The 11240-nt window shown below is 38.9% G+C and overlaps 2 pseudogenes; one reads left to right on the plus strand and one right to left on the minus strand.

Moving 5' to 3' along the window:
- Nucleotides 7363-7789, plus strand: LOC109227867 (annotated as a pseudogene).
- Nucleotides 9940-10381, minus strand: LOC109227868 (annotated as a pseudogene).

Here is an 11240-nt window from a genome sequence, read left to right on the forward strand (position 1 = left end):
TAACATGAGTTCAATAAAAGAGGGCCCTTTTATATTTTGACACTTAATGAAGAAGACGTCTCAACTTCATAATGGTGTTATCATACGATAAAAGAAATAGGAACACACATGTTTTTTGCAATAACTTTGACAAGTTTTTATTTCTGAACCTTGACAAGTTTTGAGTAATATTTTACATGTATTTGAATTACATCTATAACTTTCTCGTAACTGTTTTCCTTGTAACAAATTTATACAAAAGAAGAACAATAGATACAGGGTTTTTCCTTATAACCCGTCTTAGTACATAGTCTTTACCCTAACCGTTTTGGGGTACATGTGTCCCTTTAGCTCCAGAACATTAGGAAGAGTTTGAGAGATGACTCCATTGTTCTCATGGGAAAGAATACTATGATGACTCCATTGTTCTCATGGGAAGGAATACTTTGATGAATGCCATGACTTCGTAACTTTCACTCCGTACTTGATTCTTCTAGGCTTGATTTTCTAAATCTTCTTTGCCTTTTTTATACACGTGACTGTATATACTATGTAGTCCCCCAAGTGTTTGACTGTTGACGTATGAAGCCTCGACCACCTGGTAGTCTCCTTCACCTGGTCCTTTTCCTGAAAAGGAAATACATACGGGACTCGGGTGTACGATTATAGATGAAGACTGCTTAACCCGTGTATACTTCTATCAGAATAATTGTAACCCTGGGCTAGGAATTTTAGTTTATTCCATTTTGCCTTACAGGTCGTGACTCATCATTTAGTACGGGTTAGCGTTTGCCTATTATCTAAAATCGTTAGTAAAATTTTAACAATTCAAAAAATATAATTTAACATGGTGATACCTGACCGTGGGTTTTTCCTTAGAAGTAGTATCTCTTTAAATGAACTGCATTCTAATGTGAAGGAAGCACCTTCCCGTCCATTGTTTCCAACTCGTATGCTCTTTTTCCTGCAATATCTCGAACTCTGTAGGGTCCTTCCCAGGTTGGACTTAGTTTACCCGCGTTGGCTGCCTTTGTAGATTGAAAAAACTTTTTAAGCACGAAGTCCCCAATTTTGAAGTATCTCAGGCATGCTTTCCTGTTGTAATATTGTTCGATCACTTGTTTTTGTGCTGCCATTCTTATTAATGCAGCTTCTCTCCTTCCTTCCAACAAATCCAAATTGACCCGCATTTCTTCATCATTTGATTCCTGTGTCGCTTGTGAGAACCTTATGCTTGGTTCTCCTATTTCAACTGGGATTAGTGCTTCAGCTCCATAAACTAAAGAGAAAGGGGTTTCACCTGTGCTCGTCTTTGTTGTCGTGTGATATGCCCATAAAAATCCGGGTAACACTTCAGGCCAATTACCCTTTGACTCCTCTAAACGTTTCTTCAAATTGTTGATTGTGACTTTGTTCGTTGATTCTGCTTGCCCGTTACCCACTGGGTGATAAGGTGTAGATGTAATCCTTTTAATTTGCCAACTCTCAAAAAACTCTGTGACTTGAGCTCCGATAAATTGAGGGCCATACAAGTTCCTTTGGTACACCAAATCGGCAGATGATATTTCGCCAAATAAAATCTTTAACTTCCTTTTCTCGCACCTGTTTAAATGCTCTTGCCTCTACCCATTTAGTGAAATAATCGGTAAGTACGAGAAGAAACTTTACCTGTCCTTTTGCTTGAGGTAATGGTCCTACTATATCCATTCCCCATTTCATAAATGGCCACGACACAATGACTGGATGTAACAATTCTGCTGGCCTGTGCATATTGTTACCATACCTCTGGCATTTATCACATTTAGCCACGAAACTTTCCGCTTCTTCTTCCATTTTAGGCCACTAGTACCCTGCTGTAATCAAGGTTCTCACCAGTGATCTTCCTCCTGCGTGATTCCTGCAATGCCCCTCATGTATTTCCCTCATTACATACTCCATTTGGGAAGGTTCGAGGCATCTTGCTAACGGACCACCGAACATTTTACGATAAAGGTTCCCCTGTTTTAAACAGTAACGAGCAGCCTTTTTTCGAAGTGCATGCGCTAGTTTCTTGTCATCAGGGACGGTACCATACTGTAAAAAAGCAACAATTTTGTTTCTCCAATCCCAAGTTAAATTATTAAAATTTACCTCATTCTTATCAGGTTCGAGAACTGAATGAAATAAATCTATAACTGAAGTGTTTGCATCATTTGCCACATCAGCCGCGGATGCGAGATTAGCTAAGGCATCTGCTTCAACATTTTTATCCCTTGATATTTGTACGACCTTCCAAGTTTGGAATTGCTTTATCAGTTCCCGTACCTTTTCCAAGTACCGTTGCATCCTTGCTTCCCTAATTGTGTAAGTCCCCAGCATTTGATTAACCACGAGTTGCGAATCACTTTTGATCACCGCTTGATTTATACCAAGTTCGCGTGCCAATTCTAGACCTGCAATCACAGCTTCATACTCCGCTTCATTGTTAGTTATGGAATGACATTTAATAGCTTGCCTAATAGTTTCACCCGTAGGTGATACTAAAACAATTCCTAATCCTGCGCCTTTTACGTTAGATGAACCATCAGTAAATAAGGTCCATGTTCCTGGATTAGCCCCATTAAGTATTTGTACTTCTTTTTCTGCTTCTAACTGCATCCGTTGGCTAAAGTCAGCCACGTAATCAGCTAATATCTGGGATTTTATTATTGTTCTAGGTAGGTACGTGATATTATATTCACTTAGCTCTATGGCCCATTTAGCTAACCTCCCTGACAATTCATGTTTATGCAATACATTACGTATGAGGTATGCAGTCACTACAACAATGGGATGACATTGAAAATATGGTCTTAACTTCCTAGTTGCCATGATTAGAGACAGTGCTAGTTTTTCCAATTGTGGATACCGTGTCTCTGCATCTAACAAAGATTTACTAACATAATAGATAGGAGATTGTTTACCTTGCTCTTCTCGAACCAAAACTGCGCTTACCGCAACTTCTGAAATGGCAAGGTAGATGAAAAGTTTCTCCCCAGCCTTTGGTTTTGCTAGCAAAGGTGGATTTGACAAGTATGTTTTCAAATCCCTAAGTGCTTGTTGACACTCCTCATCCCATTCAAAATGATCCTGCTTCTTAAGGGCCGAGAAGAATTTGAAATATTTTTCCGATGATTTAGAAATGAATCTTCCCAAAGCTGCGATTCTTCCCGTCAGTCTTTGAACTTCTTTCTTGTTTGAAAGTATATCAGGGATTTCTTCAATGTCCTTAATCTGTGCAGGATTCACTTTAATACCACGGTTAGAAACAAGAGAACCTAAAAACTTACCTGATGCCACACCAAATGCACATTTTTTCTGGATTCAACTTCATATTATATTTTCGTAAAATTTTAAACGTGTCAGACATGTGCGATATATGATCTTCCGAATGTTGAGTCTTAACTAGCATATCATCTATATATACCTCCATGGTCTTACCTAAGTGTTCTTGAAACATTTGGGTAACTAACCTCTAATACGTTGCACCTGCATTCTTAAGACCAAAGGGCATTACCTTATAGCAGTAAGTCCCCCTGTCTGTTATGAAAGAAGTTTTTTCTTCATCTCCTGGATCCATCTTGATTTGATTATAGCCTGAATATGCATCTAAAAAACTTAATAGCTCATGCCCTGCAGTAGCATCAATTAATTGATCTATGTGCGGTAAAGGAAAAGAATCTTTTGGACAGGCTTTATTAAGGTCTGTGTAATCTACACAGACTTGCCACTTACCGTTCTTCTTAGGAACTACAACAATATTAGCTAACCAGTTAGGATATTTTACCTCACGAATTGAACCAATTTTTAGCAATTTTTGAACTTCTTCTTGAATCACCTTATTCTTGAAAGTTCCTTGCTTTCTTTTCTTTTGCTTGACTGGAGGATATGATGGATCTTCATTCAATTTATGGGTCATGACTTCCGGTGGTATCCTTGTCATGTCAGAATGGGACCAAGCAAAAAAATCTGCATTAGCTTTTAAAAATTCAATCAATTTATGTTTTACCTCCGGGCTAAGATTATCTCCTATATACACTTTTCTCTCGGGCCAATGTATAAATAACACCACGCCCTCTAGCTCTTTTATCGTTGTTTTGATGTTCTCGTTCTCCTCCGGTTCTTGAATGGTATCAGGTCTCGAATCCACATCTGTTTGCCTTTGTTCATGTGAGGTTGACACCGTGTTACCCTCACCTAAATTCTGTAATTGCTATTTGTCTTCACCCTTAAAAGTTGAATCTGCAACGGAATTGATGCTTCTAGATGTTTGTTGATCGCCTCTGATTTGACGTACTCCCCATAGAGATGGAAATTTAATAACTTGATATAAGGTTGAAGGAACATCATCCATGTCAGGAATCCATGGCCTCCGAAGAATCATGTTGTAAGCCATTTCCATATCTACGACTTGAAATTTGGCATCTTTAACGACGCCTTCTACGAATGTAGTAAGTATTTCTTCCCCTTTCGTTACAACACTAGAGTTGTCAAATCCCGACAAAGTATGTGCTTTTGGAATCAATTCATCCTCCGCTTGCATCTCGCGCAATACTCGTATTAAAATAATATTTACAGAACTACTTGGATCAACCAAAACTCGTTTCATGTTAGTGTCATGTACAAGCAAAGATATTACCAGTGCGTCGTTATGCGGAGTTAAGAGTCCCTCAGCGTCTGCGTCATTGAATATAATATTCTCCTCTTCCAGTACATGTCGAGGCCGCTTCCCGTGGGAAATTGTTACTTTTGAAACTTTTTTATATGATACATCGTTGATTTCTTCACCCCCACTTATAACGTTGACAGTTCTCTTGGGTGAAGGTGGTTTTGGAGGCTCTTGCCTGTTCTTCATGTATGTTTGTTTACCTTTCTCACTGAATAACTCAGTGAGATACCCCTGTTTTAGCAAATGATCAACTTCACCTTGCAGAAACCTGTAATCTGCTGTTTTATGCCCGTGATCGTTATGAAATTCGCACCAATGATCAGGGTTTCGTCTGTTTGGATTCGATCGCATTTCCTTTGGCCACCGTACCTTATCTCCCATGCTTCTTAAAACAGCTACGAGTTCAGAGGTGCTTACGTTGAAGTTGTAACCACCGAACCTTGCCTTTAGACTTCCATCATCGTCTCGTGACCCGCGTGTGTTCCGATCATTCCCGAACCTTGATGAGGAGCCTGATTCCCTGTTTCTAGGTTTGTGATCGTACCTTTGATTATCTTGCCTTGACCGTGAGTCCTTTCCTGCAGGTCCCATGTAAGGCTCGTACCTGTTTTTACCGGATCTCTTCTCATTTTCCACACGCCTTGAGCTTACTTTTTCTTCTGTTTTATGTCGTAAACTAATGTCTTCTTCAATCCTCATCTTTGTACTGTATCTGCTGTAGACATCATTCCACGTTGTTGTTGGGAATTCTCGAAGGCTTTCCTTGAGTTGCCTGGTGGCTTCTGAACTCTTCTCATTCAAATTGCTGGTGAAGGCTATGGCTGCCCAATTGTCAGGTACTAGTGACAATGTCATTCTTTCCCGTTAAAATCTATCCATGAATTCTCTGAGCAGCTCTTAATCTCCTTGCTTGATTTTGAAGATATCCTCCATTCTTTTTTCAACTTTTTGAGCTCCCGAGTGTGCTTTGATAAATAAATCTGCAAGCTCAGCAAAAGAATTTATAGAATTTTCAGGTAAGAGAGAATACCATGTTAGTGCCCCTTTAGTGAGTGTTTCACCGAATTTTTTTACCAAGACTGATTCAATCTCCTGCTTAGTCAAATCATTGCCCTTGACTCCTGTTGTAAATGCAGTAACATGATCTCGTGGGTCTGTTGTCCCTTCATACTTTGGAATATCGGGCATCTTGAACTTCTTTGGAATTGGGAGAGGGGCGGCACTTGGCTTCCATGGCTGTTGAGAATATTTATCTATATCTACCCCCTTGATCACGGGTGGTACTCCGGGTATTTGTTCTATGCGGTCGTTTTGCTCCCTAAGCTGTTTCTGCATTGTTAGTACTAGATTTTGCAAATCAGAATTTACTGGATTACCTGGGTCACCCTCCTGTGTTTCACTGGGGGTTCCACCGGTGCTTGAATTAACTAGTCTAGAACGAGGGTTCTCCAAAGTATTGTTATTTGGAGTAGGTGTGGGTGGAGCAGCAGGTAATTGACTAACAAAAGCTTGTAAAGCTTTGCTGACCTGAGTAGCGATAAGTTTTTGTAAGGCATCATCCATAGCTTCAGCATTTTCAAATTGACCTCGTTCTTCTGTGTGAGATCCTTCAGGAGTGCCTTCACGATATTGTCGTGGTGAATCTCGTGGTGTTTGATCATTTTGCTGATCTCCCTGATTTTGCTGATTGATTGGGTATCCTTGGATATTGTCATTATTGTTCGACATAGTTGATTCCACAAAGAAAATCAAGTTGAGATATAATTGATTATCAAATTCCCAGTAACGGAACCAATTTGTTTAACCAAAAATTAGATTTGAGGTCAAAGCTTGAATTTAGAAGAACACGGGTTACTGATAATCGAAAAAGAGTATATAAAGAAGGAAATTTGTGAATAATATGATCAGAAAGCAAGTAAATCAAAGTATATTCCAATAGTATTTTTTTCGTGCTTACAGTTGTTTGTGACTTTCCCTATTATAGCCATTTTGGGAATACAGACTTTACCTTTGTCATAATAAGACAATTATGGGCAATTAATGACTTTAAATGTTACGTTATGCAATCATATACGTTAAATACATATTCTCTAACGTTTCCAGTATTTAATACTCATTAAATGCTGTATCTGGGCTCTTTTTTGCTGTCAGATTCATTCCTTTGACTCTTCACGATCTTTGACCTTTAAATGTCTTGAATAGGTATGAGCGTTGAATTACTTGTATGACTGCTCGTGCCTTCTCCATTTAACTTATTCGTATCCGTTGTTGCTCGTATCAGTTGTTGCTCGTATCTGTTAACCAACCTTAATTCTTTGACTGTTTGACCAGTCTACGTGTCATGACACGTCACCATATATATATAAATACAATTTTCCCCAATACAGGGTAATTTCGGTATTAATAAAAATTATAAAGGATAATAATGTAATATTTTTGGTCAAAGCAATATGTCTATTAAGCCAATTTCGAAAAAGTTGGATTTTCCAACTTGTTGGTTTTGGCTTTTTTTTAAGCAGATTTTAACTTTTTTTAAGCCCTTTCTTTGGTTGCCAAACACTTCCACTAAATAAAAAGTGCTTTAAAGTTGGTTTGACCAGCTTTTAAGCCCATCCAAACAGGCTCTTATACCATCTCATCTTTGCAATTACTTCTACAATTTTTATAGGAAGTACATTCTGCCTTAACTTCCTTTTAACACGGCTTTCAAAACAAGAGCCTCAATTACCCTTTTCCTCTCCTTCAATCTCCTTTTCTTTGCCATAGTCAGTGAAACCAATTGTGGCTCTGTCATTATAATTCTCCTAGCATCGGTAATGGTGGTGACAATAGTGGTAATACTGGTGGCTCTGGCAATGGCGGCAGCTCTGGCAATGGAGGAGGTTCGGGCAATGGCGGTGGAGGTGGAAATGGACAAGGCAAGTGCTCGAGAGATGCTCTAAGGTTGGGTGTATGCGCAAATTTAGTTGGTGGATTGGTGGGCGCGGTAACTGGGACTCCTCTAATGATGCCATGCTGTAGCTTGATCGCGGGGCTGGAAGATTTAGATGTGACAGTTTGCTTGTGCACAGCCATAAGGAAAAACGTGCTGGGAATAAATCTGAATGTGCCACTCTCTCTTAGCCTTGTTCTCAACAACTGCATAAGGAATCCTCCTAATGGCTTCACCTGCTAATAAAACATCCCCAAATGCCAATTTTAGCCTTTTGTTATGTCAGTCATTTTGTGTTTGCATCAATTTTCTTTTATGATTACTTGTTTGGTATGTTGTGCCAATTGTTATTACAATAAGCGAGCGAGCTTGCAAAATGAAAGAGCAGGTTCATGAAGTAGTTGATTTTATATATATACATTTTTACATATATATATATATATATATATATATATATATACATGTTAACTTACAAAGAAATTGGTTTTGTCATATTTTGATTGAAGACTGGAAAATTGCCACTTATCTAATAAGAACACACTTTTTGCTACAGTAGGTAGCTGTTGAAAGTTGTGGCATAGTAGTCTCTGACTGGAAGAGGAAACTACTTTGGCTAAGCTATCAGCTACCAAGTTGCCTTCTCTGAATCAATGGTTTAGTCTTGTGTTTTCCTCGCCAATATTGCTTGATATCTTTTCCAAAATCTGCTTGATCTTAAAGTTGTTAGTAGCCTTGTTGATTAGCATACCGGCAATGATCAATGAGTCAAATTCGAGAATAAAATTAGTGTATCCCTGTTGTTTGTACCATTTCACTCCAAACTCAGCTGCTAATGCTTTACTCAGATTGTTTCTTGTGCTAGTAACTGGAGCAGAGAAGGCCATGATTTAAATCACCTCTGTTGTCCCTTACAATACCTACAATTCCTGCTCTACCACTCTCTTTAATAAAACTTCCATTACTGTTTACTTTGATTGTGGTCGTTGGAGGAAATTCCTAGATGACTTGCTTCCAAATTCGAATTGGTTGCAATCTCTCGATCTTTTCACATAGAGCAGGCCACTGTAGACCTCTCTCTGTTTCTGGCAGCTTGCTTATCAGCACCCTCTTTAGGGTCTAAATGCATTGGTACTTCATGTTATTGTGATGAAATTTGTTTTTGTTTCCATATCTACATAAAGTCCATTGTTTCCATATTTCCCAACAAATGATAATAGGTGCCACTTGCAAGACCAGTTTATGAATTGTTTTGTTAGTCTTCATCTCCCACCATCTTATGAAAGTTACAATGACTAGTTCATGTTGATTTTTCAATCCCAATGGTTTCCCAATCGCATTCCATATGTATTCTGCTACGTCGCTTCCAGTGAAAATATGTTGCATTGATTCAACCTATGAACTATTACATAGGAACATCTAGAAATAATGTTAGTACCAAATTTTCCTATGATGTCATCAAAGGGTAATATTTTTTCGAAAATTCTCTAGCTTAAAAAGGACAATTTGAAAGGGATAGAATTGTGTCATTCTATGCTGAGAAAATCATGGTTCTGCTTGTGCATTCTAATAAATGCAATGTAGTTTTGTTAGAGAAAAGACCATCTTCTAAAACTTTCCATACGAGGAAATCATTTAGATTCTGGTCTCCATTGTCCACACTAGTGATCTTACCAATAAGATGATCAAGAACCACTATGGACAGCTTGTTGATGTCTCAGTCTCCATTAAGAGTGAAGTCATTAACAGGAATTTTAGCAGACTTTCCAAGGCCTTGAACGATTCTAGCTAAGGCTCCCTCACCAGTCCAGTTGTCCCACCAAATTCTAGAGTTACCAGATTGTATTTTCTAGATGATGTTAGGCTCTCCCTTGCTCCTAATATTCATCAAGCTCTTCCAACCGTGAGAGTCTGAGGAGTTAGGGATTTTAGATACTGGATGAGTCCTTTTGCAATATTTAGATTTAAGCACTACAAGAAATTTGACTTACCGTGGTGAAGTCGCTACAGAAGGCCACAAAGTCGCAGCTAAATGTTCATAGTGGCGACCTTTTGGTTGCTGCAAGCATAACCGTAACTAAACGTTTTTAGTGACGACTACATAAGGTCTCCACAAAAGAACACGTTTTTGGCGACTATACTTGCCACAAAAAGTAAATAAACACGCTACAAAAAATATCCCTCAAATGTGCTTCATAACCCTGCTATTTAATTGTGCAAGTTTGCCTATTTAGAACCGTTAGCATAACACAATTGACAAAGTGATCATAAAAAAAATTCCGGCAAAATGACTGACATAACAAAGGCAGAATGAGGTTTAATACAATAAATCGGGTACTTCCGCTTAGCGAATAAAGCCGGTAGGAGGATTCCTTCCACAGTAGTTGAGAACAAGGCTGAGAGAGTGGCACATTCAAATTTATTCCCAGCACGTTTGCCCTTATGGTTGTGCACCACGATCAAGCTGCAGCATAGCATCTTTGGAGGAGTCCCAATTACCGCGCCCACCAATCCACCAACTAAATTTGCGCATACACCCAACATCAGAGCATCTCTCAGGCACCTGCCTTGTCCGTTGCCACTTCCACCGCCATTGCCCAAACCACCTCCGTTGCTGGAGCGCCACCATTGCCCGAACCACTTGTGTTACCACCATTGCCACCACCATTACAGGTTCTAGGAGGATTAGAATGACAAGGGCCACAATCGATTCCACTGACTAGGGCAAAGAAAAGGAGATTCAAGGAGAGGAAAAGGGTAATTGAGGCTCTTGTTTTGGAAGCCATGTTATCAGGAAGCTAAGGCAGAATGTACTTCCCACAAAAATTGTAAAGTGAAGTGATTGCAAAGATGAGAGGGTTGAAGTCTGGTGCTAATGTAGAGTATTTATAGTGCTAGGAGGATGAATAAAACGAACAAACCCTCTTAAGCTTAGAGAGTGTAAGAGAACAAAGGTCAAGGTCACCTTCATCGATTTTGATCAAAGAAGAACGGAAAAAGAAAGAAGAAGAGTCAGAACGAAAGAAGAAAGAAGATTCTCGGATAATTTCATCAGATACATCGAAAGTCAATAAACTTATATGTATGGAAAAGAGTGACACACGCGGCTTCATTAGGGAAGCTGATCACAAGCTTGATGGATTAAAACACAGCCGTCTAGAGTAGTTTTAGCACAGCTGTTAATTTTATGGATACAGCTGTAAATTAGTAGATGTTTCTACAAGGGAATAATAATCTATTAGAGGTAGTTATATTTAGGCTAATACAAATAGGACAAATGAACAGAAATTTATTTCTTTTATATTTTATTTTACATAGGATATTTTGTATGTAAACACTATCTTGAACAGAGATGAATACATAGAAAATTCCATAAATTTCCTGTCCTAATCTAACATGGTATTAGAGCAAATCTAGCTCGATTTTGGGTATATTGAAATCATCATCATGAGTCATCTATATCTTTCATCATGTCTGACTCTACTGATACTCCTGCAGCTCAAACCTCGATTGGAAATGGGAGCAACCTCGATCTCAATCACCCATTCTTCCCTTACTCTTCTGATGCGCTAGGAATGAGCCTCGTCAATGGTGTTTTCCATGGAAAAGGTTTTCAAGGATGGAATAGATCTGTTCTCATAGCCC

This window comes from Nicotiana attenuata, chromosome 6 (assembly GCF_001879085.1).
Source record: "Nicotiana attenuata strain UT chromosome 6, NIATTr2, whole genome shotgun sequence".
In the NCBI taxonomy this organism is placed as follows: Eukaryota; Viridiplantae; Streptophyta; class Magnoliopsida; order Solanales; family Solanaceae; genus Nicotiana; species Nicotiana attenuata.